The sequence below is a fragment of the Delphinapterus leucas genome, chromosome 8, assembly GCF_059928025.1.
Source record: "Delphinapterus leucas isolate spDelLeu-1000000601 "Yukka" chromosome 8, BTC_Dleu_Yukka2, whole genome shotgun sequence".
Classification (NCBI taxonomy): domain Eukaryota; kingdom Metazoa; phylum Chordata; class Mammalia; order Artiodactyla; family Monodontidae; genus Delphinapterus; species Delphinapterus leucas.
The window spans coordinates 77,719,017-77,738,263 of NC_143136.1; the positions used below are offsets into that span (position 1 = coordinate 77,719,017).

General features: G+C 38.7%; 1 pseudogene; it reads left to right on the forward strand.

The window, feature by feature from the left end:
• Positions 1–16,359: 16,359 nt before the first annotated feature.
• Positions 16,360–17,351, forward strand: LOC111172943 (polycomb group RING finger protein 5 pseudogene; annotated as a pseudogene).
• Positions 17,352–19,247: the final 1,896 nt, after the last annotated feature.

A 19,247-nucleotide genomic window follows, 5' to 3' on the forward strand; every position in this document is an offset into this window, starting at 1 on the left:
GGCCACACCCCACTCCTGCTAGTTCTTTGATAAATCCCCAACCTCTAGAAGACCTTGGCTTCTAGGAGGCACTACAAAAATATTTCTTGATTACATGACATAATAGAAGAAAAAATACTAATTGACAAATTAAGAGATTCTTCCCTGGCCACTTAAAATAACCCTTAAATAGTTGAATCTAGTCAATTTGCTTTTTTTCTCCCCTGTTTCTGTGCTCACCATCTGATTGGCTCTCAATGCATATAGATGAACAGACCTACCATAATTTAAAGTTCTTTTTGTTTTCTGTGTCTTCTTACGGAACATTCTTTTTTTTCTTCCCTGTTAGCTTTGTTGTTTTTTAAAAATCTGTATCATCTAAAGGCGATGGTATAAAAACAAGTAGAGGTGAGTCAATGGATGCCTTAGTGACTCAAACAATTTGAGTACGGTATGTTCTAGTGGAAACACTTGCTTCAGAAGGGATACTAGATAACAGACTGAAGGATCTTAATATCCATATTCAGAGTATTTTCATGTCCATAGTCTTATGTCTATTACTGGCATAAAATAAATGAAAGTAAATTTTAGTCTCTAGGATTATTCTTTTAAATATACCATAAAATTCAAATTTTCCCCTTTTTTCCAAATCCAAGCTCCAGTTTCAAAGAATGATTCTCCAGAGAAAAGAATTATCTCTATTCTAGATCCATAAAATCAAAACTATGCTTTAGTTGTAATTCACATTTAGATAGTTTTTCCATAATAACAAAATCACTAATTAAGCCATAAGCATTTGAACCAGACAAATGGGTATTTTGGTCTACAAGGAACAAATGATATGAATATATATTTTAATTTTTAAATTAAAGTTATTATTTAGGTTGGTGTCATACAGCTTCAATCACAGTCATAGATAAGGGCACTAGTTTTAGTTGGTACACTTGTTCATTCACCTAACATCACTGAATAATATGAGTCATGATTATAATGTTCAAATTTAATACAGATGAATACTTCTATCTAATTAATATACAGAAGTTCAGGTACACACGTACTTTATTCTAGCTTAGCAGAAGCATTAAGCCCCACCAGCTCCCATTGCTGCACTACTGTCATATTTTAATGGAGCTACAAAGTCATTACCTTGCCTCGCAACTAGGAAGAGATTTGGCTTCTCTGAATGATAATTTCAAATGTAAACAATACCTTTAAAATAAAAATATTGGAACACTCTGAGCCTAGTGCAGCTGCAAATAAAAAAGATTAGAAAATTGAATGTTCCCAACTACAATGACAAATGAATTCACTATAGATGAAGCATTTTCTATTAACTGGTACCATGGGGACTAGATGACTTAGCTGTCAAGAAATTTCCCATGGGGTTGCTAGGCACAAATCAGTCCAACACTAATGAATCTCATCCTATTTACCTCACTTCTAAAACCATTATATAAATTGGTTCAATTCTGTATGGAGGATAAACACAGTGGGCTAAGGGATAAAAAGGGACAGGGAGAGCTTGGCGTTAACACACACTGGCAGTCTCACATACTTCTTGTTTACACTAGATCCACTACACAAATATAAGCTAATAAATAGTAGTTGTTATAATTATGTTGTGGTTGTTATTATTATTTGATGATGATGATTAGTAATGCTTATGCTGCTAAGATGTACCAGGCTTTGTTCTACTAAGTGCTAAGTGCTACGTTTGTCAACTCACTACTATAAGCTCCACGTTAGCAATAAAGGAGATGGGATTTGAAGAAGTTAAGTAACTTGCAAGGGATCACATAACCAATAAACAGCAAACCCTGAACTCCCTACTGAAACTGAGCTGGACTCTGGAGCTCCTAGGCACAAAACGCTTTCTGTGTCCCCCCATTTCTTGATTACAGGAAACAGGCTTCATTCAGCCTCCATGACCTTCTCTGAGTTCCAACAGGCAGGTTCAAACAGTTGCTAATTAAACAAGGGAAGGGGATGCAAAGACAAGGGAGGAATAGTAAAGAAACAATAGTGCAGCCTTGGGGCAGGGTCCTGGTTCCCCCTCAAGGGATATACATAAGAACATCTTTGAGCTGTTTCCAAGATACTGAACCACCCCCTAAGTGGGAAAAGTTAACCGTATGCTGCCCACAAGCACGCAGACCTCAGACCCGTTGGAATCAGAGGTTGATGATGATGACTCCCAGTTACTTCACCCCCAACCAATCAGAAGAATGTCCACGAGCTGATCACACTCTCCTTGAACCATGACTATAAAACTCCTCACTATCCCCTCCAGGTCAAGACACACAGTTTTGAGGGCATTAGCCTGCTGTGGCTCCCTTTGCCTGGCAAAGCAATAAAGCTATTCTTTTCTACTTCACCCAAAATTCTGTCTCCAAGATTTAATTCAGTGTCGGGGTACAGAGGCTGGATTCAGCATCACTGCTCCAACTCCAAAGTCTGTCTTCCTTGCTATCATAATATATACCTGCACTGCACAGATAATCATTAAAATATAATAGGGGTAAAAAGTATTATTTTCCTTCTAGTGATGTCAGGGCATGTGCTTTGCCCTTCTCAATGAATTAAATATAAACAGGTGTAATAAATATCCTTACTCAATTGCATGGTTTTCATGCTTTTGGAAAAATGAGATTAAGTTGATCTAAGGTCCTTTCCAGTTCTCCAATTCTTCCTGACTTTCATCCTGAGGGTGTTTTGCTATAAGCAAGTCAATTTCTTCAACCACACCGGAAACAGAGAGCCATCATCCTGCTCCATGAAGGCTTCATCATCTATTGATAGAATAGACTGCTGTTGTGAAAATTAGCTGCCTCCCCTACACTGCAATATTTTCTAAAATTCCAGACATTTTAATTTTCTTGTATTTTCTAAAGTGCAACACTATCTCCTTGTGTATTTCCAAAGTTCATGGGTCAAAGTGTAAGGAAGGTGAAATCTGGCCATTGACAGAGCCTATGAAGGACCTCTAGAAGGCTTAGATAAGGGTAAATAAGGCCACAAACTAAGAGACAAAGAGGTGGTCAAGGTCATAGGCCTGTGACTATTGATTCATGGATAGAACAAATTCAAAAAGAGTTGTTTACAGAATGCTCTCAAAGCCTCTGTGGCTCTGTAAATCAAATTTATCTTTAGTAACTACTTTAAATCCAATAAATATTCAGTTGTTTCAGTTGTTACCTCCTAACCGAAAATCAATTACTCAGTTTAGTGAGGTTTTGTCACTTGGTCTGATCTACCTGAAAACATCCAAGGCCAGCAAAGTCATGGTCAAGGAGACAAGCCCTGATAATTGCCTTCTTTTGCCCTCTCTGTAGATAAAAAGGCTTTAAAAAAGTCACTGATGTGGAGAAATGGTCCATTTTTTAAATTGAAGTATAACATATTGTAAAATGTACAAATTTGAAATATACAGCTCAGTGGATCTTTACATATGTATAGCCCTCTTTTAATTGCTACTCTTATAATCACACTGGAGTCTAGGACATCTCCAGCACTACAGAAGGTTCTCTTGTGCCCCCTCCAGGTCAATGTCCGCCACCAAGGGTAACCACCATTCTAACCTTTACCCTCATGCATCCATCTTGCTTGTCTTTGAACTTTTAAAAATATGGAACCATACAGATATAGTGTGTATTCTTTTGCCTCTGACTTTTACTCAACATTGTTTTTAAGATTCAGCTACGTTGGTCCTTGGTCGATAGCTCATTCTTTTTGATTGTTATGCAGGTATTCTATTCTATTCTGTAGAAGGATATTTAAGTTGTTTCTAGTTTGGGGCTATGCTGACTAATGGCAATAATGAACATTCTCATACAAATAATTTGTTGGGTAATGGCCAGGACTGAAATCACTGGACCATAGTGTAGGTATATATTTGCCTTTAGTAGATATTGCCAAACAATTTTCCAAAGTAATTGTGCCAATGTGATGCCTACCAGCAGTGTATAAGAGTTCCAATTGCTTCATATACTTGGCTGTTGTATTAGCTGAGGACAAGAACCATTCTCAAATTTGCTTATGATCTCCATAGTTCTAGTCATTCCACAATTCCAACTATGGTCTTTATTTCCCAGAATTAAAGCAACCAGAAATGTTTGTTCAGATAGTTAATCTGAACATCAGTGAAATCGAGAGAATTCTTTATTCTTCAGATCAAATATAAACATTTTCTGATCAAATGTCCAATGGAGAAAAAATTGAGGTTTCTATTGGATGTGTATGCAAGAGTTTTACACTTGCTTCTATAGCAAATGTCTGTGTATTTGAGCAGGCTGTCTGACAATAGCTTTCCACAAGAATTAAGCAATTAGATTATTCTATTTTTTACCTTTGCAAACAAATTTGCCTTTAGCCAACACAGTGGGGAATGAGAGCGCCTCCTTCATAAAGGGAAGTCCTGCTTTATCCCATTCATCTTCATTAGCTGTCACAAGGGCTAATGTAAGAAAGTTCCACTTTCAGCAATTTATTCTTGAACCAATTTGATTATGAAGTTTGTGCACAAAAGGCCCATTTGTCAAAAATATAGAATGTACATGGTTGGGAGATAGAAGGTTTTAAAGAAGTGGCAGATAAATAAAACATTCTCTGAAATTAGCACAGATATGTCTGTGCTGCCTCACAATCTAAGAGAAAACACACTGTATTTCTCTAAAATTCTTACAAAATAATTTGCTTTCCCCTGGGATATGTCATGTAAAATATGTACATATATCAATCCTACTCAGCTTCAGTTATTGTTCTTCAAGAGAAGTTTATGATCCTCCTTCCTCAAAGTCTGATTATTGATTACATCTAGACATTCTTTCATATGCAACATTTTTTGCCAAAAAGTGTCCAAGACCAGTCTCCTAGATGATCAAGCAAGTCAGTTCTTCAGATGTTTGATGTCTCTTCATTCTCTATTGCCATTTCTGAAGAAACTCTTTGCTTCTATAAGTACAAACATAACCTCTCTAAAAGCTTCCTCTTTTCATCTTCTCATAAATGTGAGTCTCACCCCATGAACTTCGTGAAATCACCTACTATAAAATAGAGCCACAGAAATTGCTTTTCTTTAGTCCAAAGCCCTTTTATCTTTGGAAAGATTGTGTTTGGTTTTTTTGGTTTGTTTGTTTTTTGTGGTACGCGGGCCTCTCACTGCTGTGGCCTCTCCCGTTGCGGAGCACAGGCTCCGGATGTGCAAGCTCAGCGGCCATGGCTCACGGGCCCAGCCGCTCCGCGGCATGTGGGATCTTCCCGGACCGGGGCACGAACCCGTGTCCCCTGCATCGGCAGGCAGACTCTCAACCACTGCGCCACCAGGGAAGCCCTTTGGAAAGATTGTGTACCAAAATGCCATGATGGACTTATTTTGGCTCATCATGCTGGAATCCCTAATTTATCATCTTTCAACTCCAGAGTGTTTTCATGGGCCTCTCTGCTCTATCTTCACCTGTTTCTCTCTAATTTCCTGGCCCTCTACACTTCTACCTTTCTACCACCTCCTTCTTATCTTCACTTAAATATGCTAATATTAACCCCATTTTTCAAAACAAAACAAATTCTCTACCCTCATCTCCCTCTTCAGCTCCTGTTCTCTCTCACCCTTCCACAGCCAAATTTCTTGAAAGCATTGCCAGGATTCTATTTTCTCACTTTCTAATCAGGTCTCAGTCTACTCAGATCTTTCTCCTGTCCTCACCACTCTATGCAAAGTTTCACTCTATGACAATGTTCATCATTAACATCATCATTGCTAAATCCAGTTAATAATTTTTAGACCTTACATTTCTTTACACTCAACAGAACAACTGACCATTCCCTCCTCTGGAAATACTTGTTCTGCCTGGCTTTGTGGCATGACTGTCTCCTGGTTTTTCCTTCTGGTTACACACTCCCTTTTCCTTTACAGCCTCCTGTTCCTCTACCCACCCCTTAGAAGTTGGTGTTCCCAGGGTTCCCTGCACCCTCTTCTATTCTCACACCACACCTACTCCCCAGACATTCCCATCCACTCACATGAATTAAATTAGCAACTAGAGCACTCCACTTCCTATAGAGTAGTGGGGACAAATGCAACATGGATTGCGAGGTAATAAGGACAGGAGAAGATAGAAACCTGCCAATCTTTTCAAGAAATACCCTTATGTAAGTAACTTCAAATCTCTCTCCTGAATTCCAGACCTGTTAAGCTAATTCCTACATCTTCACTCAAACTCATTGTCTTCCCACCCCTCCTCAACACTTGCTTCCAAATTTCATTGAATGGCATCACTATCCACTCAATAAGTAAACCACAGTCTGAATGATCTCATTGTCTCCATCTTCTCCCTCATCCTTCCCAGTCACTCAAGTTGTGTTAATTCTAATAATAAGTAATATTTTATTGAGTGATTACTATGTGCCAAGGGCTGTGCAAAAAGCTTTTACGTGCATTATGTAGTTGAATTCTTTATTATTCCCATTTTTAGAGATGAGGAAACTTGACCTTAGAGATGTTAGCTAACTTGCCATGTCGTTCACCTAAAAAATATGAAGTGAAAATTCAGAAAGCCATAGTTTTTAATTATTATGCTGTGCAGTCTCCTAAACATTTTTCAAATCTGCACAGCTACATCCCTAAGATAAGTTATTGTCATCATTCATTCATATTTTCTCTCTCTCTCTCTACCTTGCTTGGATTTCTAAAACAGACTTTTAATATATCTCCTTGAATTTATTCTACCTCTATTTCCACACCAAAAGGAAACTGTCAAAACATAAATCTAATCAAGTCATTCCCTGCTTCAAAATCTTTTAATGGTTTTTTACTGTCCTTAGTGGAAAAATTCAAACTCCTTACCATGGTTTACATGGTTCTGTGATTGGACCTCTTCACTATGTCTCTTGCCACTCTGCTTACCCTATACACCAGCTGCACCAAACTTGTTTCATGTGTCCCATGAATTCTAACCACAAGGCCATCAGACTTACTATTTTCTCTGTATGAAACAATCTGCCACACCTAGCCCATTGTCTGTGGCTAGATCCTATATTTCCCTCACTTTGTCACTTCCCCCATCCTCAACAGACAGGTCAGACTCTTCAGCTATGTGTCCCCACTCTACCTTATACTTCCTCTACTACTCTTTATTTTAATTATTTATTACAATTGTTTTCTTAAGTTTAAACTCTTTGAGGACAGAGGTAATGTTGCCCATTTTCCATCACATTTCAGTGCCTAGTACAGTGCCCAGTACAGAGTATCTATCCAATAAATATGTATTGGATAAATTAAAAATTCATTAATTAATTGCTATTATTCCCTATTTTCTCCCTCCAGAAGTAGTTACCCACCCCCCAAAAGTTATCTGTTTCCCTCCATCAGCAACTCCTGACACCTAATTTTCCATATATCCACGCACTGTGCAAGACATTGCAAGAGGTACACAGATGACCAAGATAGAGTTGCTGCTGACAAAGTCCCAAACAGCTGGGAAAAAAAAGATAAAATATGATTAATTCCAGCAGGATTATGGGTGGTGTCATTTGAAATGAAGCTTTAAGATGGGTAGAATATCTATAAATGGAGATGGAGGCAGGGCTCCTAAATACAGACAGAGTCTTAGGAAGACAGCAAAGCTAGAGAATAAGGCCTATGAAAACTTGACTAGCAAGGACTGGGAGAAATATGAGTAATCTAGAGCTTAGGGAATGACAACCGGGAGTAGATAAACCAGAAAGATATTTTGGAGTCATGTCATGAAAGGCCTTGACACCAAGAGAAGAACCGTATACATACTCAGTAGTCAGTGGGGAGCCAACAAACCGTTTCAGCAAAAGAATGACATGATTGGAGCTGGGTTTTATGAATATTTTCTGCCAAGATGTGCAGAACAGACTAAGGCAGGAAGACACTAGAGGTGGGAAAATTCCCACACTTCATCAAATCAAGTTCAAAAATCAATGGTGGGGGGGGTGATAATTGAAAGATTGGGATTAACATATATACACTACTATATATAAAATAGATAACTAATGAGAACCTACTGTATAGCAAAAAAAAAAATCATGATATCGCTTATACGTAGAATCTAAAAAAAGGCTACAAATAAACTTATCTACAAAACAGAAATAGAGTTACAGACATAGAAAATAAACTTATGGTTACTGGGGGGGGGTAAGAGGGGGAGGGATAAGTTGGAAGACTGGGATTGACATATATACACTACTACATATAAAATAGATAACTAATATGGACCTACTGTATATGTATAGCACAGGGAACTCTACTCAATACTCTGTAATGGCCTCTATGGGAAAAGAATCTAAAAAAGAGTGGATGTATGTATATGTATAACTGATTCACTTTGCTGTACACCTGAAACTAACACAACATTGTAAATCAACTATATCCCAATAAAAATTTTTAAAAATCAGTGGTAAGAAGCACCATTGTTTGATTTAGCACTGAAAAGGGAACATAAATGTCCAAGATGGAGAACCTATTAAGAAACTGAAAGTGAGGAATGTGGTCTCTGCTCTTGAGGAACTTCTACTGCAGTAGCAAAAGCAGAGAGTGTGATAAAGAATTAAAGTGTGATGGGGGAAACACAGAATGGAAGAACAAACAAGAGTCTAAAACTTGGCACTGGTCTAGGAAGGGAGAAAAACCTTTCCTACAAAACTGAAATACAAAGCAATTCTTACACAAATTGGTAGTCTGAATCACACAATCAGTGTGATCCAAAATATCTCAGAGAATTTAAGAAAAAGGACAAAAGAGACACCATAGAGTTGGAATTTATACAACTTGGCAAACGGTTTGATGTGGTGGGGGATAAAGGAGAGGGAGATGGCAAAGTGACTAAGTTTATCCACAAGGACCAGGCAGACAGAGAAGTCAGGAGTAGATGCTGTTCAGGAAGGGACATGAGTGTAGTTTTGTACAGCTTGCACGTCAATTTTCCACTGGGATACCCAGGTGAAAGTTTATAACAGGAAAATGGAAATGCAGATTAAGAATTTAGGATTACATTATGTTAAAAAATCAAATCCTGTATGTTGTTGCTTATTGGTTGGATACAAATGCACGGAAAAATCTGCATAATAACACATGTCCTACCCTCTAAACCCAAGAGACATAGCAGATGTTGTAAGGCTAGATGTTGGTGGGGAGAGGAAATTTCATGTTTTACTCTTTATATATTTATGTTATTTGAATTTTTATAATGATCATGTGCTCAAGTATTCTGTAATTTTATAATCTTTGAGTTAAAATACGTGGCACTAGAGACACAGATTGTGATATCCCTGGCATAAATATGATAGTAGAAAATGCAGGAGAGGATACAACTGGACAAAGACACAACTATAAAAAGATAAAATAAGTGGTCTAAGGATTAAGTTTGGAAACATAGAGTTAGAAGAAGACAAGACCAACGAAAGAAGAAAATATCTGTCCAAAAAGTAAATGGAAAACAAATAATATGAAACATCACAAAAAATAAGAGAAGTTGGGGGAGGAAATCAGAAAAAAATTACTATGTATCAGACACTGTGTTAATGACATAACAGAGATAGCTGTCATTTACTGAAGATTCCTTATTCATCAGAAACATGCTCAGAACTTTATAATTTCATTTTATCTTCCTAAGAAACCTGAAGGTATATATAAAAGTTCTCATTTGGAGATGTGGAAACTAAGGCTCAGAGAGGTTAAAATTTAAGATTTCATAGCTAGTTTAGTTGAAGAGTCCAAGTTCAAAGCTGGTTCCAAATTCAGAGACCTTGCTTGGAGTCCTGGCCATTTGCTTTTACTTGGAAACAAGGAGTATCAAAAGCTATACAGAAGTAGTGAAAATGATAACTAACAGAAGGGGATTAAATTGAGTGTTTATAAAATACTTACTGATTTTTGCGACCAGTATTTCTGAGACCCACATTTCAGTGAGTGAAGGGAGTGAAATCCAAATACAAGAAAGTAAAATGCAAATAAAGCCCTGGCAGTTATAGGAGTAAGAGTAATTTTTTAATGTACCACAGATGGAAGGTCTAGGCTTGGAAGATATTGCATCCTGAGAGAAAGAAGTAAGAAAGAGAAAGAGAATGAACCTCAGTGGAATGAACTGAGAGCTTTTCCTGATGACTTCAAACCAGAGAGACTAGTATAGAATTGGAGGCTTGAGGAATTTGGAGATTTTAAACAATCATTGTGAGAAATATGATAAAAAGTCAACAACAACCTGTGATCAAAAATTTGCTGAATGGGGGCTTCCCTGGCGGCGCAGTGGTTGAGAGTCTGCCCGCCGATTCAGGGGATGCGGGTTCGTGCCCCGGTCCGGGAAGATCCCACGTGCTGCGGGGTGGCTGGGCCCATGAGCCATGGCCGCTGAGCCTGCAGGTCCGGAGCCTGTGCTCCGCAACGGGAGAAGCCACAACAGTAAGAGGCCCACATACCGCAAAAAAAAAAAAAAAAAAAAAAGTTGCTCAATGGTAGAATGAATCTGAAAGTAGCAGGGATTTTATAGGTACATTTATCCAGATTTTTTACTTTATTTAGCAATATACAATAGTCTAATACTCTACGGAGTAGCCTATAGGACTTAAAAAGTTTATCGTTACAAAATAGGCGGTAAAGCCAGAAATCAGATATAGATCTAGAGTTTATCAGGCTTTAAATGAAGCCCTTGTTCTGTAACTTGCTACCTCTGTAGTGTTGGGAATTTTATTTCACCCTTAAGTCTCAAATTTTTAGTCTGAGGAATCAAGATAGTAATAGCGCCTATCCTCCTAATTTGTTGTGAGAAAAGAGTGTTTGCACAACAGAGTATTTAGCACTCAATATTATAATCAAAATTAAGTAAAGCGAGAATTGAGAGAAGTATATCAAAGGACTAAAAGAAAATATGAGGCCAGGAGCTAGTTAAGGATGAATGATGGAGTAGAAGAGGAAAAAGACGAGGTCGTGGTGAGAAGAGGAAATTTCAAAATTTGAAATCTTGCAGGCAATGGCGTTTTGACTGATGTTTGACTAAGTCTGACTTAGTTTGACTAAGTTCAAACCAGGTAATTAAGTAATTTTTTTTAATGGAGGCCACTGGAACTGAGGCATCTGAGAATCTGGAAAGGGAGTATAAAGATGTTCCCAAGGGAGGTGCTTCAGGACTGGTAAAAGAAAGAGAGATCAGTGATGCAGTAAATCATTAAGAATGGTAGGAAAATCTCTATATGTTGTTTATAGGCGGCTGAGACAAGGAATGAGAAAAAAATCATGTAAAGGAAACTCAAAACAAGAAATTATTATGGGAGAGCAAAGAATATATAAATTTTCTTTCTGGAAATGGAACATAAGAAAAGTATTGTCAAGAATTTTGAAGGGTTCTGAGATTTAACCCTACTTGCAAGCAGCAAATTAGCTGCCACACACAGTTTCATGGGTACTGGCAGAAGACACAAGATTCCTTTATATCTATACATATAGATATATATAGATACAGATATCTAAAGATATATAGATAGTTTTATAGCAATAGTAGTAGCCAGAGTATTATCATTTTCTTGTGTCATTTCAGGACATGGAATTCCCTCATGGGGATGACAAGGGAAACACCTGCACACTCAGCAGGTTAGAAATGCAGAAGAGGAATCCTGAGCTTTGGGAACCCAAACCTTTTGTGATGAGCCTGCCCTTTGTTCTGAAGGGAGACACTATCTTATCTTCCAAGGCTGTTTGCTATACAAATATCCTTGAAAAGATAGTCTAGACAAAGGCAGCCATTGCCTCTACTCACAGGATATGCAGAAACGCAAGAGACCTGTGGAAAACTGTCTCCTAGTAAGTAATTTTCTACTGGAAAGGAAATGTTATCAGACAAAAAAACAGCTTTCAATTAATGCAAGGAGATAAAAATAGAGTCACCATATTTATACAAGTTTAACCTCTTTTCATGACAATTCCTTCTCCTAGGGATTTTTTTCTTTAAACTAGTATGTTAGAGCTTGGGGCTTCTTACAGACTTCTACCTCCTTGGTTCCCATACTCATTCTCACCTATAAGACTCAGTGTTTCGCAGGCTCCCTGTTTATTTATTCAGTGACTAAAATCATAAAGCATGCTGCTTCTAATTGTAGAAAAGTTATTTGCTACTTACAGAATTCTGACATTGATATATCACTCCCTTCTACTATTTGTTCATTTGTGTATTAATTACCCCCAGCTCTTAGGCTCTCATAAGAAACACATTTCTTGAAAACTTCCAAAACCGACATGAAAATTCTGTTAATCTGAGAGTTAATACAAAAGACTAGAACTGAGTTGTATATGCTTCTTCATGAAGTGAAAGACTAGGGATGGTGGAAATTCAGAAAAAGAAAGCATTTGAAAAATCACATATTAAAGCAACCTACCAGCATCTTCTTTGATCATATAAAATATTTAAAATGATTCCACAGCAACTGAACTTACCTGTAAATAATTTTTACCCATGGGATACCATGAGTTTTGAGCTTTGCAAAACACAGCATTTTTCACTGCATAATACCAGAAAATCCCTGAGAAAGTGAAGGTTTGGTCACAAATCCCTATATAATCTGATTTGTGAAAAACATCTAGGTTTTTATGATCATCTGCTGCTAAGCACTGAATGGGCCCAATGTCTAAAAGACTGACAGTGTTTTACTTTTCATTTGGAACAATACTGTCAGCTCCTGTTATATTTCTTACCCTTGCAGAAAGAGGCTAAGAACAAAAATTAAACTTTATTATTTCCTTTAGGCAAGGGCAGTTTCCTTTTTATACAGGCAATAATAATGGCAAATGTTCCCATAGCCTGACATAGTATGCCAGGTGTCAGAGAAAAACCAGACCCTGACAGTAGTTTAAACAATAAAAACAGATTGTTATTCAGGACTACTGCAATAGGAGAAAAAATATCTCAATATAGAACTGGGCTCAATTCTGAATGCAACAAGTTAAAAACTGGAATTTATAGCCTAGGAGAAAAGTAGAGGGGTCTGTGGATGAAAAACTATCTCAGAGGGTAGCATAATTCTTGCTACACCAACCTAACAGGATTCTTGCTGAAGGCAGGTAAGGGTGATCAGACATCACCAGGGAGATGGTGGGTGATGAGGAATTTGATATGTCAAGAGTGATCAGATATCAAGAGTGGAGTATTCTGGCTAAACTGACTTGACAGGATTCTTGCTAAAATTAGACTTTACAAGGATGGAGACAGAAGTCCGAAGGGTCAGGTTTAGTTGAGCAGAGGGCTCAAAAGAGCATGACTATAAAGTTTGGTCAAGGAGAGAATCTTTGTCACAGTCGCTCATTTCACCCTCACAATAATACCTTAACGCATATGCTGTTAATTTTCCATTTTAACGATGTGGACACTGAGGCACAGAGAGGTTAACGACTTGCCCAAGGTCCCATGCCTGGTAGGATGTAAAACCAGGGTTTTTTTAAATTGAAATATAGTTGAACTACAATATTATATTAGTTTCAGGTGTACAACATAGTGATTCGATATTTTTATAGATTACACACCATACAAAGCTATTACAAAATTATGGACTATATTCCCTGTGCTGTACATTACACCCATGTGACTTTTTTATTTTATAACTGGTCATCTGTACCTCTTAACCCCTTCACCTATTTTGCCCATCCCACCCACCCCCTCCCCTCTGGCAACCACTAGCTTGTTCTTTGTATCTGTGAGTCTGTTTATGCTTTTAAAGCCAGGATTTGAATCCTGGCAGTCTGGTTTTAGACTTTGTGTGCCTTGCAAGGACGGTACTACTAATAGCGACATTTATTGAGCAATGACCATGTTCCAGTCACGGGGCTAACTGATCTGCATGCTTTCTCTCACAGAAGTCTGAAAACAACTCTGTAAATTTGGTTTTACTATTATTCCCATGTTACATATGACAAAACTGAGGCTTCAGGAGGTCAACATAAGTCATATAGCAAGTAGCAGTGGTCATATAACTATTAGGAGCAAAGGTGGGATTTAAACCCAAGGGTTTTTTTCTTTTTTTTCACTCCAGAGCCCATATTCCTAGCTTCCTCTTTCTGATCTTTTTTTTTTTTCAGTTATTAAATATGTATAGAGCTTCTACTAGGCACTGTGCAAGCAGTAGGGCTATAAGAGCAGGAAAGACCAACCCTGCCTTCCCAGAGTTTAGTCTATGGGAAAGATAAGCAACCTTTGGCAATTGCAACCTAGAAGGATAGATGCTGAATAGGACTAGTTACAGGTGCTGTGAGAGTAAAGAGGAGGCACCTAACCCTGGTTTGAGGGACTAGAGAAGGCACCTCAGAAGTCACAGAAGGCATGGAGATCAAGCAACATCTAAGCACAGGTCTGTCTCACCAAAAAAAAAAAAAAAAAAAAGTGGAATGGGCAGGGGTTGGCCAGATGGCCAAATTGAGGGAAATGTGTTCCAAGCTGAGGAAAGAGCTTATGCAAAGACTTCAAGGTCACTATGAACAGAGCACAGGGTGAAAAGGAACACACTGTGATGTGCTGGAGAGGTAAGAAGGGATAGGATCATGAAGGGTCTTGTTGGTCGCTGATGAAATTCACAGTTAATTCTAAGAGCAGCAGGAAACCAATGAAGAGTTCAAGCAGGAAAATAACATGGTTCAATTTGCATACTGGGATGACCTCTCAGACTGCATCATGAGGACTAGTTATCTGGAAGGAGACCTAGACTGACAGAAGGAAGGCCAATTATGAGATGGTCAGGAATATAGACAAGTGGGCAAGTGGAAGTTACAAAAGTGAGACATAACTGGTTTTGAAAGTGATTTCCCAAAGTAATTCAAAATTTCTAGGACTTGGGACTTCCCTGGTAGTGCAGTGGTTAAGAGGGGACATGGACATGCCAATGCAGGGGACATGGGTTCGAGCCCTGGTCGGGGAAGTTCCCACATGCTGTGAAGCAACTAAGCCCATGAGCCACAACTACTGAGACTTCCCGCCACAACTACTGAAAGCCCGCACGCCTAGAGCCCGTGCTCCGCAACATAGAGAAGCCACTGTGATGAGAAGCCCACATGCCACAACGAAGAGCATCCCCCGCTCGCCACAACTAGAGAAAAACCCACACACAGCAAAGAAGACCCAATGCAGCCAAAAATTTTTAAAAATTTATTTAAAAAAAAAAATTTCCAGGACTTGGTAATTGGTAGGGCTGTCAGAGGAGGAATCAGATGACAAGCAGATATGCAGCTTGGAAATCTATTCAAAAAGGAAGGCAATATAAGAGAAACAGCAGGCTTAAGAGGGAAAATAATTATTTCTGTTTGAGAAATGCTGAGCTGTATGTGCTCATGAGACACCCAGATGGACAAGTTGCTTGCGTGGATGGTAAGACTGGAGCTCAGGAAGTTCTGGAGATAAAGATGTGGGAACCATCCTCATGCAAATAATAGTTAAAGCATTAGGGCTTATGAGATCACCCAGAGAAAGTGTGCAGAGGAGGGAGGAAAGTAAGAATGGGAGACCAGTCTTTAAAGGTTAAAAGAGAAGATTTCCAAGAGACTGAGAAAGACTGGCCTGAAGGATGGGAGGAAAGCCAGATGTGGGCATCACAGGGGTCAGGAGAAAAGACTTCAAGGAGGAGTGACCACCATGTCAAATGCTGAAAGGACAAGTAAAAGAGGACTAAAATTATGTCCAGTGGGTTCACCAAAAGAATAGATTTTTGTAGCTTACAAGAAGCTGCTAGAAGACAACTACACTCCTGTCTTTTATAGAGCTTTGAAGAATTTATGCTAATCTCCTGAGTTTGGGGGATGTGCATGAGTGAAGGCCTCAGGGAGCAACAAGAGCAGGGAGTGAGAGTATTCAGATTAAAAAAGAGTTTGGGGCTTCCCTGGTGGTGCAGTGGTTGAGAGTCCGCCTGCCGATGCAGGGGACACGGGTTCGTGCCCCGGTCCGGGAAGATCCCACATGCCGCGAAGCGGCTGGGCCCGTGAGCCATGGCCACTGAGCCTGCGCGTCTGGAGCCTGTGCTCCGCAACGGGAGAGGCCACAACAGTGAGAGGCCCGCGTACCGCAAAAAAAAAAAAAAGGGTTTGAAGGTGGTCCAGCGGTCCCTGGTCAAGGAACCAAGATCCCACATGTCTTGCAGTGCAGCCAAAGAATCATGAGACAGCTTGCTTCCTCTACTCTGCTCTTCACATGTGTGAGGATACAACCATGGTCGGCCACCTGCAAACCAGAAGAAGGCTCTCGCCAGCACCCAACCATGGTGCCTTCCTGATTTCAGACTTCCAGCCTCCAGAACTATATGGGAAAGCAGAATCACCAAAAGGAGTGACGACCAGCGATTTCATGAGAAGTCTGGATTTTAGTTCTCATGCCTCAGCACATCCAGTTGGGAACTCCACACCAGCTCCTGGGATCATACTTTCATACCCCTGCTTGCCTGAACTACTAGAGCCAGTCCTAGCTAACCACGAATGGCTACCCAGAGGAAACACCTGGTGAAACACTTCAATCCTTGCATCAATCCTTACATTTCAATCTTTACCTGCTATATCTTTATCTGATCAAGCCAGCTACAGTAACAGAATGCCTCCATACCTTCTGTAAGACCTGTATTGTCCAGCACTTTGAAGACAGCAATGATTTGTCCAAGGTGTGGCAAACAGGTTCATGAGACAAACCCGTTAGAAACGTTGAAGTTGGATAACACATTAGAGGAAATATTTAAGTTTGTCACTGGACTACAAGAATAAGAACTTGAGTGGGAGTCTGAATTTTGGAAGAAAAACAAGCCTCAAGAAAATGGACAAGATGATACTTCAAAAGTTGACAAGCCTAAAGTAGATGAAGGTGATGAAAATCAAGATGATAAAGACTATCACAGAAGTGACCCATAGATTGCTATATGTCTAGATTGTTTACGAAATAATGGACAATCAGGGGACAATGTAGTAAAGGGTTTAATGAAGAAATTCATTTGGTGCTCTACACATATAACTATGGGAACTATTAAAAAATTTCTAAGTTTAAAACTAAAACTTCCAAGTTCTTATGAGTTGAATGTGCTGTGCAATGGTGAAATTATGGGGAAGGACCATACTATGGAGTTCATCTACATGACAAGATGGAGACTAAGAGGCAAAAACTTACGGTGTCTGAACTGCTCAGCTTCGCAAGTCTGCCCTCAGGATGGCCCTTCGTATCCGTCATACCCCCATACCCCATGGTATTGCAGTATCAACCAAGAATTGATTTTGGTTAGACCACGAGGCCTAGATCCCACTGAATGAATCCTGCACTATGTGTTTATTCATCGACAGACTGCACAGTGAATGGAGTGTGGACTGGAGGGACACAACCAGATTTTCAGCATGTGAATAAGGCCGCTGTCTGTCTCTAGATTGTCAGTTGCATTTATGTTGCTTCTATTAAGAGCAAACCAAGTGCCATTCTGCTACTGAACCATCTGCATAAGGTATCTGTGCTGTCTCACAGTGTACAAGTCATGGTTGAAATCAGTTAAGTGTGCAGCCACGATTCAGCCTTCTGAATATTTTGCTTGCCTGTTCCAAGACTGTTCTAATGTTTGATTACACTAGTAATATGGCTCAATCTTTGTGGTGTTGCTGTTTTCACATACTTACTATTTGATTAATTCTTGTTTAAATAGACTACTGTACAAGGAACTAATAATTATTATATCTTGAAATTATTTTGTATGGGAAATATATTTAGAAAAGTGGTTCTTGAGCCACTGTCCTGTTTTAAAAAAAAAGAGTTTGGAGGTCAAAGCAAGGACACAAGCACTGCCTGGAAGCAAGCTTGTGTAGAGACTAATACTGTGCGGTTGTCTAGATTGGGTTTACCTCTTTGCCTCATCAATAAAGCAGGTTGTTGTGAGGTTTAAAAGAGCTAATTGGTGTAATGGGTTTAAACAATGCTTGGTACACAGTAAGCATACTATGTTAGCACCTCTTAATATCTATTTACTTTCTGGGGGTCTCTGTAAACCTTCAGAATTCTGATGAAATCTTTGAGAAGGTGAGCCCCTAGTACCAACTGAGATTGGATTCTCTCCAGTCTGGCAAAAAAAAATTTTAAAGTGTTTATAGGTAGACTTATTTTGATCCAAAAGAAAAAGGGGGAAAGGGTAGAGAGGACTGGCTATGTCACTACAGGAAGCAGTGAAGTCTGTGAAAATAGACCAGGCCTTGGAAACTACCTGTGGCCCACAACCTAGTTTATAAATAAAACAGCCACATGCATACTATTACGTAGTGTCTATGGCTGATTTCATGCTACAATAGCAGGGTTGAGTAGTTGCAACAGAGACGGTATGTCCTGCAAAGCCTAAAGTATTTAGTATCCGGCCCTTTACAGAAAAAGTTGCCAACACTTGGTATAGTCAATACTTTCAAAATATTATGAAAGCACTATAGAGAAAAAAGTTAAAGCACTTGGTAATTTAACTTATTGTAAATTCTATATAAATTAGTTGTATGATTTGGCTGCTCAAAAGTGAAATTAAACCATAGTTGGATTGCTACAAATATAGGATCCAGAATGATGGAGGAGATAGCTGACCAAGCTGGAAATATTATGCTGAGCTAGAAGCAGTACTATTGCAATCTAGAGCAGCACCATCCAAAAGAACTTTCTGCAAAGATGAAAATGTTCTTAAATCTGCACTGTCCAATACAGTAACTGCCAGCCACCTGTGGACACTGTTTGAATAAAGAACTGAATTTTAATTGTATTTAATTTTAACTAATTTAAATATAATCACATGTGACTAGTGGCTACCATATTGGATAGTGCAGATATAAAGTGTTCAGCATCACAGAAGTACTTGTGTAATAAAAAGAAAACAATTTAATTCAATAGACCTTTTCAGTCCTTTCTTCTGGGGATACAAAAGTAAGATTCAATTAAAATATAGCAGGTATATAGATGCCCACAAAACAAAAATACATGAATATAAATGTCATTATGATAGATAAAAATTGAGTACCCAGTATGTGCCAGGATTTAGGCAAAGTTCTGAACATTATTTTATTTAACCCTTCAAGAAATCAGTGAAATAAATAATTATCATCCTAAATTTCATATTTTAACAAAACACTGAGCACTAAAAAAGACAAAATATGCAAGACCACAAGTGATAATTGAGTTTCAAACACAAATCTGCCTGACTCTCACACTAAAGGTTCTTTCTACATAACAAAGAATGAATTATATATCGTAGGAATACAAATAAGGGAGAAATGTATTCTGCTTTTATTTTAT